Source organism: Macrobrachium rosenbergii, chromosome 42 (assembly GCF_040412425.1).
Source record: "Macrobrachium rosenbergii isolate ZJJX-2024 chromosome 42, ASM4041242v1, whole genome shotgun sequence".
NCBI classification, from domain to species: domain Eukaryota; kingdom Metazoa; phylum Arthropoda; class Malacostraca; order Decapoda; family Palaemonidae; genus Macrobrachium; species Macrobrachium rosenbergii.
Genome location: NC_089782.1, coordinates 12,923,009 through 12,931,037, shown reverse-complemented (window position 1 = coordinate 12,931,037; position 8,029 = coordinate 12,923,009). Strand labels below are relative to the sequence as shown.

Sequence of the window (8,029 nt, the reverse complement as noted above, 5' to 3'; positions counted from 1 at the left end):
CTTCAAATTTTATGCAGTATGGTAAAGCACAATCTTGGCTGACATACCGCTCGCCATCCCAAAATCTGTGCGCCGACTCATCACTCTCCCCCAGCCTCCCCTTTTCCCGTCACAGGCCCACCAGCAATGTAACTCACTCTCTCTCCACTTCTAAAGCATACTTTACTAATATACTATCACCCAGTGTCTTAAAGAAAATATAATGAAGTAAGTAGCTTATATGTAGTCTATGCTCACACAAAAGTAGAGTAAGCTCTCTCTCTCTCTCTCCTAAAATATACTTTGCAAATATATTATCATTCAGTCTCTTAAAGAAAATACAATGAATTAAGTAGCTCTTTTTATAGGTCTATGCTCACACAAGAGCAGACTATCTCTCTCTCTCTCTCTCTCTCTCTCTCTCTCTCTCTCTCTCTCTCTCTATATATCTCTCTCTCTCTATATATATATATCATAACACTGCATTTATTCTTATTCTGTTCTGCACGATTTTCCTTTTATATTGCTCAAAGTCTAAACATTTTTTTTCCTCATTATTTAAAACAGTGTTTCCTATTAGCATGCATTCTATATCATTTTGGTGTCAACGTCATTTATGAGTAAGGTTACACGATAAGTTTTGCGGAAGTATGAATTGGATTCTCCACTGAACTGTCGATACAAAAACAACTTGAACGAATACTTTAAAGGTTGTTACTGCATGCAATTGTCAATGATTACAGAACGTCTGCAGAATCTTTATGACTTAAAGTTATAGGAAATCAAGCAACAAACTCAATAAGCTTTGAAGCTCTGCCACCTTTCTAGAGTTGCCAAATGTCGCATTATTGAACAGTATTCGTCCGTCGATTTAGGAAAAATCACTTAACTCGTACATCACGGTTACAGGTTTAAAACAATGCATATAATATGAATAATAGCATCCAGGTCTGCCTGCCTACCGCCGAGATTCTTTACCGGCATGCAGGAAATAGCATTACTGCGAAGGCGGTATCACATTCGTTTGAAAGTTTTGAAAACAAGTTTAGCAACACATGATTTTTCCCACCATGCTCAGCGTCTTGGAAACAACCAGGCGACGACAGAAACGGATGGCTAGGCCAAGTCATTTCTTTCTATTTCATGACTGTGGAACGACATTTAACGAGAATCTTTAAATAAGCCCATAAGAAATTAAATGTGACTTATCTGGAACAAAAACTTTGGAAAAACAATAAAAAGTAAAAAATGCGTGCAATCGAGTATTCTGTACGGTGTGGCCTGTATTGTTGGTACCTATAGCGGTGCTAGACGCACGATCATGGCTAACTTTAATCTTAAATAAAATCAAAACTACTGCGGCCAGCAATTTGATATGTTTGATGATTGGGGTGGATGATCAACATGCCAATTTGCAGCCCTCTAGCCTTAGTAGTTTTTAAGATCTGAGGACGGCCGGGAAAAGTGCGGACGGACAGACACAGCCATCACAAGTTTTCTTCTACAGAAAACTAAAAATTACCTACCGAATTATTAGGCATAGGCCTAGCGAACCTGGCCTCTTTTCGTTGTTGTCACCATTTTTAAAAGCTATATTTCCCTTGGCATGAAGATGCAATAACTTTTACAATGGGGAAATTACTTTTATTCAAAATCATGACGTGCTCAGAATAAGGTTTCAATACTATAACTTCTTTCTGAATGAGTATAATTTGAAGTTTGATATCCTAGGCTATACCTATATGTAGCCTAAGCTACCAAACTTCATTTTCTTGCTATCACCAATCTATGAGACATATTTGATGAAAACACAAGTTAAACCTGAATTTGTTACACATAAAAGAATAAAACTATTTTTACTTTGAATCGAATAACAGAAGCTGTTTTCTACGGTGTGTCTACGTCGTCCTGAAATTCTCTCGCCAAAGTGTGAAGTCTCGGAATTCCGCTGAGAAATCACTTTGATCAAATGTATTTTCCTGAACAACTCTAACGTTGCCTTTACACCACTAAAACTAAAAAAATGAAGGCATAGACAGTATCTTACTGGCCTACCTACTGGAAAGAATTCTTAATGACTGACAAAACTGCAGGTGTCCTTAAGCAACCTTAGTAACATGCTTGACGGAACCAGTATCCTATCGGCCTACTTCTACCAAGCATTTTAATAACGATCAAGATCTTTCATACTTTATATTATGCGGAATATACGATTAAAGATGTTCTGATTTCAACACTGAAATCGCCACTAAAGTATGTCACAACAGTATGTTGCAAATATAAGACATGTTAACTGAGAAAGCGTGCCTTCTGCCAATATGGCATTACAGGCTAACTGACTAGCACAACATTATGGGTAAATCAAATTCAGTATGCTTTGCTTACCTGTCAAATGTTATCCCATAGCCTCTTGAAGAATTCGTCAGTCCATTTCTGCAATTATCACCTGCACAACGTACCATTATGAAGATAATGAACGAAAACAAATCACAGCACACACTGGGTACAAGTTCAACTCGCGCGATTCACGGCTGTTTGGACTTGGAGTTGGCGAACTTGGCGGCAACATCAGCGTCTGCAAGCAGCGCCGCCCTGGTGGTGGCATACCAAATTGCGTAGTACTTTTCAATTCCTTCTAATGTACTTGTTTATACTGTATATCCGACATGGATTATACAAAAATAAAAAGAATATGTAAAACTACCTTGAAATAAATGTTATGTCCTTTTGAGTCACTGCAGATAAACCTGAGCTACATTAATATGAAAACTGAGTACCAGAATGAAATACTGGTAACCGTACACGAGCAACCAGAGAATGAGCGGCTTATGGGACTTTAACTTTTATACCATTGCGGCAGTCTGCACTCTCACAGTCACCTAACGGATGATTTTTACTTTTTTTATAGATAACATACACGATGCAAGTATCCTTGAATATGTATGAAACTGTTATGAATACGACAAAAGACTTGCCTTTACAATATTTTTTTTAGTAATGATTGCTATAAGTATATTATGCCCGACAACCAATATAGTAGGAAACAGCACTACAAAACGAGTCATTGCATAAGTTTATCACGATTTCATATAAGTATACATCCTGTTAATACTAACAACATCTAAAGCATTTTTCAGTTACGTCTTTTTCTTCAAAAATCTTTCGTTGTAAGTGATAAAATTCATTATGTAACTGAAATGGTAAGAATAGACGAGACCGACTCGGTCAGAACTCACAAAATTCCTCGCTAGACCGAAGGTTGCAGACTTGTCATTGTCTTTTTTTCATGCTGGTCTCAATAATAACCTTCCTATATTTTTTTTCATAAAAGCAAGTAGAAAGCACGCCATACGAATAAAGTGGGTTAGGACTAGGTGTATTGGGTGGTGAGAGTAATGAAACGGGAGCTCTTTAAAACTCCGAAAGGAACATTCCAGAACGTGCTTTTAACAAAGCCTGGCTGTACTTTATGGAAAGCATGTGTACATCGATGAAATGTTACAAAAAGCCTTGTTTAAATCTTATGTGGGAAAAGAGAGGCAACGACAGGTTAGCTTAATCAAGCCCGGCATTCGTAATTCATAGTCTCATGATTTCAGCTGCTACAAGGAGCACCTCATTTCTAACGGTTTTTAAAACAAGTTTCTGCCTTTTTCACACTCAGTAATTTATTGGGAACAAACCGAGGAAACTGGTTCTGACTTTAAGTATCGATCTTTTTCTTTCTTTGTTGTGATAGGTACCAGGTGGGCATTTTAGGCATTTGGACTTTAAGGTATTTATAAAATCAGCATAGGCCTAGGTATCATTCACAGGCATCAAGACTGGTTCCTTGTAGCCTGTAACACAAATAAATTTGTATCACCACTGAAAATTATTGCCAACTCTCTCTCTCACTCAGGTCACTCTCTCTCCATTCTCTCTCTCGGCTCTCTCTCTCTCTCTCTCAACATGCCTGGATCTGTAATAAAGTATTTTTCCTCTCAATTACTGTCACCTGGCAAGTTGTACTTTTTTCCACAAGTAATTTGTGGGTCATGAAACTGGTTCAATGAATGATAATTTTTTCTTTGTTGTGCCAGGTGAGTGGAAACAGGGTACAATAAATAGATAGCATCTCCAGTGATTATTGACCCCTTATGACTTCGGGAAAATAATTGTTTAACAGTGATGTGTAAGAAAAATAGGTTTACTTGAGCTCTTCTTGTCTAATAATATTCATAAGCAATGAATGCTGGGGATCCATGTTGATACATATGTGTGTATATGTGTATATATATACATATATGACTTGTGTATAAACATATATCAAATAATTGTTTAACATTTATATATGTATGTATGTATGTATGTATTGTATATATGTATATATATATAAATATATATATATGTTGATATATATATATATATATATATATATATATATATGTGTGTGTGTATAAACATGTATGTATGTGTGTGTATTTGTGTATGTGTGTGTTATGTATGTATACATATATATACGTGTGTGTGTGTACATATATATATATATATATATATATATATATATATATATATATATATATATATATATATATATATATCTATATGTACGTGGGTACTGGTGTGTATACAGACACTGATAAATAGACAGGTAGGCTAGATATAAGGTCAGCTTTTCTGTGTATATAAAGCTGATTTTGGTGTTAGGGTCATCTCGGTGATTCGCACATTTTTATGACTTATCTGTTGTCTAAACAGAATCAGGAGGCTATTTCTCCGTGTATACAAACTCCACTCCCATTTCCTTGAAAAATCCGCGTAACAGGAAGCGCCGGCATTTCGAAATTCAGGAGAGGGAAGCAGTTACGGTCCATCATCGCGAGAAGTCCAACAACACTAAATGTTGGAGAATGGTAATAGAATCGCAAATGCCATATCAATCCAATTAGTACTCGACACACAGGCCTTGCAAACAAGCTGGAATATAACCATCTGCCCGAGGCTACGAATCTCTGACGCAGAGCATGACAATAATTGCAAGCCTTCTCGCCGCTTTAAACATTTCTCCATTGACCGGCACAATATGGAAATGAGGGGGATGCTGGGTGCAAAGGCGGCCGTTTATAAACACGACTGAATTCGGCAAATGCATTTGCTGGATATTCATGGGTCAAATCAATGCACGCATGCGAAAAAATGCGCTCATACGGGTATGCATACGTGTGTGCACACACCCGAATGCATGAGTGAACAAACTTCAACGTAAAAGTCTGAGTGCACGCTTGCACTTATGCTCATGTAATCTGCATAAACAGGCGTGTAATAGTAAAACTGCTTATAAACTGAATTTTTGTTTACACGAGTTTGCATTTTCCACAAACTGAAATAAAAAATAAAGTTCAATTATGAAGCGAGGATCAGTTGGCAAAGACACAATAAAAATCCAAGAAAATAATAGTTTTCACGAGTTTGCATAGGAATAGCTGGCCCAATATGCAAGAGAATTCCTAAGAAGAAAGAAGGGAAGAGGAAAATACCAAGAGATCTTTGGATAAGATAAATACAGCGTCTCCGAGAGTGAAACCTTCGGGGTCGTTAGAGTAAAGAAGGTCATTATAAGAGCAGGAAGAAAGTTATTATGCTGAGACAACAAAATAATTGTTTTAAACTCCTCGCGGGACAGAGCGGGAGTCGGCTTATTTCTTTTCGCGACGGTACTTTTACCTTGGGAGAATCTTTAATCCGTGTCTCCCGTAGAGGGGGTAGTGCTGTCACTTCACCTCACATGGTGCACTGTAGGCATTACTTAAGGGTCTTTGCAGCGTCCCTTCGGCCCCTAGCGGCAACCTTTTTCATTCCTTTTACTGTACCTCTGTTCATATTCTCTTTCTTCCATCTGACTTTCCACCCTCTCTAACAATTGTTTCACAGTGCAACTGGGAGGCTTCCCTCCTGTTACACCTTTCAAGCCTTCTTGCTGTCAATTTTCTGTTCAGTGCTGAATGACCTCATAGGTCCCAGCGCTTGGCCTTTGGCCTAGAATTTATATTCCATAATTCGTGTCGGAGCCTCGTTGTAGTCCGCGGCTTATGAAAAATGAATCGTGCGCTGTGCCTATCACGAAATCTCTAGCAAGACTCACCAAAATTAATTGAAGAGAATTTGGTTTATATATGATAAGCGTAAAGTTATTTGATTCTCCTTTCACTAATATTAAAATGTAAAAATAAAAATAGAAAAAGGATAAGCTGCAACGCAAGCAGAGAAAGAAATCTTGGAATGTAAATACAAAGGAAGCGTATACGACCTAAGGCTCATTAACGCAGCTAAGCCGAGAAGGAACATAAAATATGAAAGAAAAAGCTGGTAATTAAGAGCATTTTCATATTTTTGCCTGAACACTTGATGACCTTATGCGATGTCAGAGAGAGAGAGAGAGAGAGAGAGAGAGAGATCTAGACTTGATAATATGAGAGATATATATATAGACTTGATATATATATATATATATATATATATATATATATATATATATATATATATATATATATATATGTGTGTGTGTGTGTGTGTGTGTGTGTGTTAATACACACACATATATATATATGTGTGTGTGTATAAAAGTGTGTATTAAAGGGTTTTTATGAATTAATATTTGAGAGTATAAAAAATCATGTGTGAATTAGTGACAGAACTGTCATAATAACCACGTGTTACAAACTTACCACTTGGCTATCATGGTGGTGAGAGGTTGATGTCGATTTTAGGTTAGGTATACATGACAGTGTGTCGTTTCTGTGCCTCTTAAAACTAGGATAAATACCATAGCACATTTCGGTGACAACCTAAAGCGCCAGTTCCATTCGGGTGCAATTGGTCAAATTATCTTAAAGCCGGTCCTAGCGACCAAGTTAGTCTGGTCGGGAATCAGATTTCTTAATAGCCTGTATAACTTTGAAACTGTTTGTTAAAAATTTCTCAAAATTGGTAAGTGGGCTACTATAGTTTATGTATATGCATACACACACACACACACACACACACACACACACACATATGGTGATGGGTTGATATATTTTATATATATAATATATATATATATATATATATATATATATATATATATAATATATATATATATATATATATATATATATATATATATATATATATATATAATATATATATATATATATATATATATATATATATATATATATATATATATATATATAACCTAAAATCGACATCAACCCATCACCACCATGATAGCCAAGTGCTAAGTTTGTAACACGTGGCTATTATGACAGTTTTGTCACTAATTCATACATGACTTTTTATACTCTCAAATATTAAGCCATAGAAACCCTTTAATACCGAATTCACTTCGCCTTGGGAATAACTTGATCCCAAGGGGAATTGTATAAGCTAAGTGCATCTAGCCAGGATAAGAATCAAACCTATGGGTTTTTGTGTTGGTACAGGGGGAGGCAGTTGACCTATCCACTGTGCCATCAAGGGAGATAAGTTTATTTCGAGTCTGCTGTACATATTCCTATTGAATTCAAGTTCCGTACTTAGAATCGACGTGAGCCCATCACCACCACGACAGATAAGTTCTAAGGTTGTTACATAGGGCTATTTATGCTAGTTTTATCATTGAGTCACACAGCATTTTATTATATTCTCATATTTATCCACAAATACCCTTAAAATTTAATTCCTTTTGCCTTGGGAATAACTTACCCTTAAAGGGGATTATATATGATATGCGTAACTGGCCCTACCAGAATTTGAAGCTATGGCTTTTTTTGGTTTAATACAGAGAGAGAGAGAGAGAGAGAGAGAGAGAGAGAGAGAGAGAGAGAGAGAGAGAGAGAGAGAGAGAGTTTTACGTCCTATAACAGAGTAGGGCTTAGGAGGAAAAACAACGCAAATGCCATTGGGTCATCTAGGACGAATATCTTATGCAGATATCTTGCATTCTACTGCCATCTTTGTAACTCGAAACTTCAATTCAAGAAAGGAGAGCTGACTCAGCCCAGTTATGCATTCCATCGTGTTTTCC

At 36.6% G+C, this 8,029-nt stretch overlaps 2 protein-coding genes across 3 annotated transcripts in view; one reads left to right on the top strand and one right to left on the bottom strand.

The window, feature by feature from the left end:
* LOC136827951 (uncharacterized) overlaps nucleotides 1-2,516 on the bottom strand; it is a 505,229-nt gene extending 502,713 nt beyond the window's left edge. The window contains exon 1 of the mRNA XM_067085508.1: nucleotides 2,365-2,516. The gene's annotated coding sequence lies outside the window, so the exon portion shown is untranslated. The remainder of the gene's footprint in view (nucleotides 1-2,364) is intronic.
* Nucleotides 1-8,029, top strand: part of LOC136827948 (cell adhesion molecule DSCAM-like) — a 250,663-nt gene that overhangs the window by 90,872 nt on the left and 151,762 nt on the right. The window lies entirely within an intron of this gene.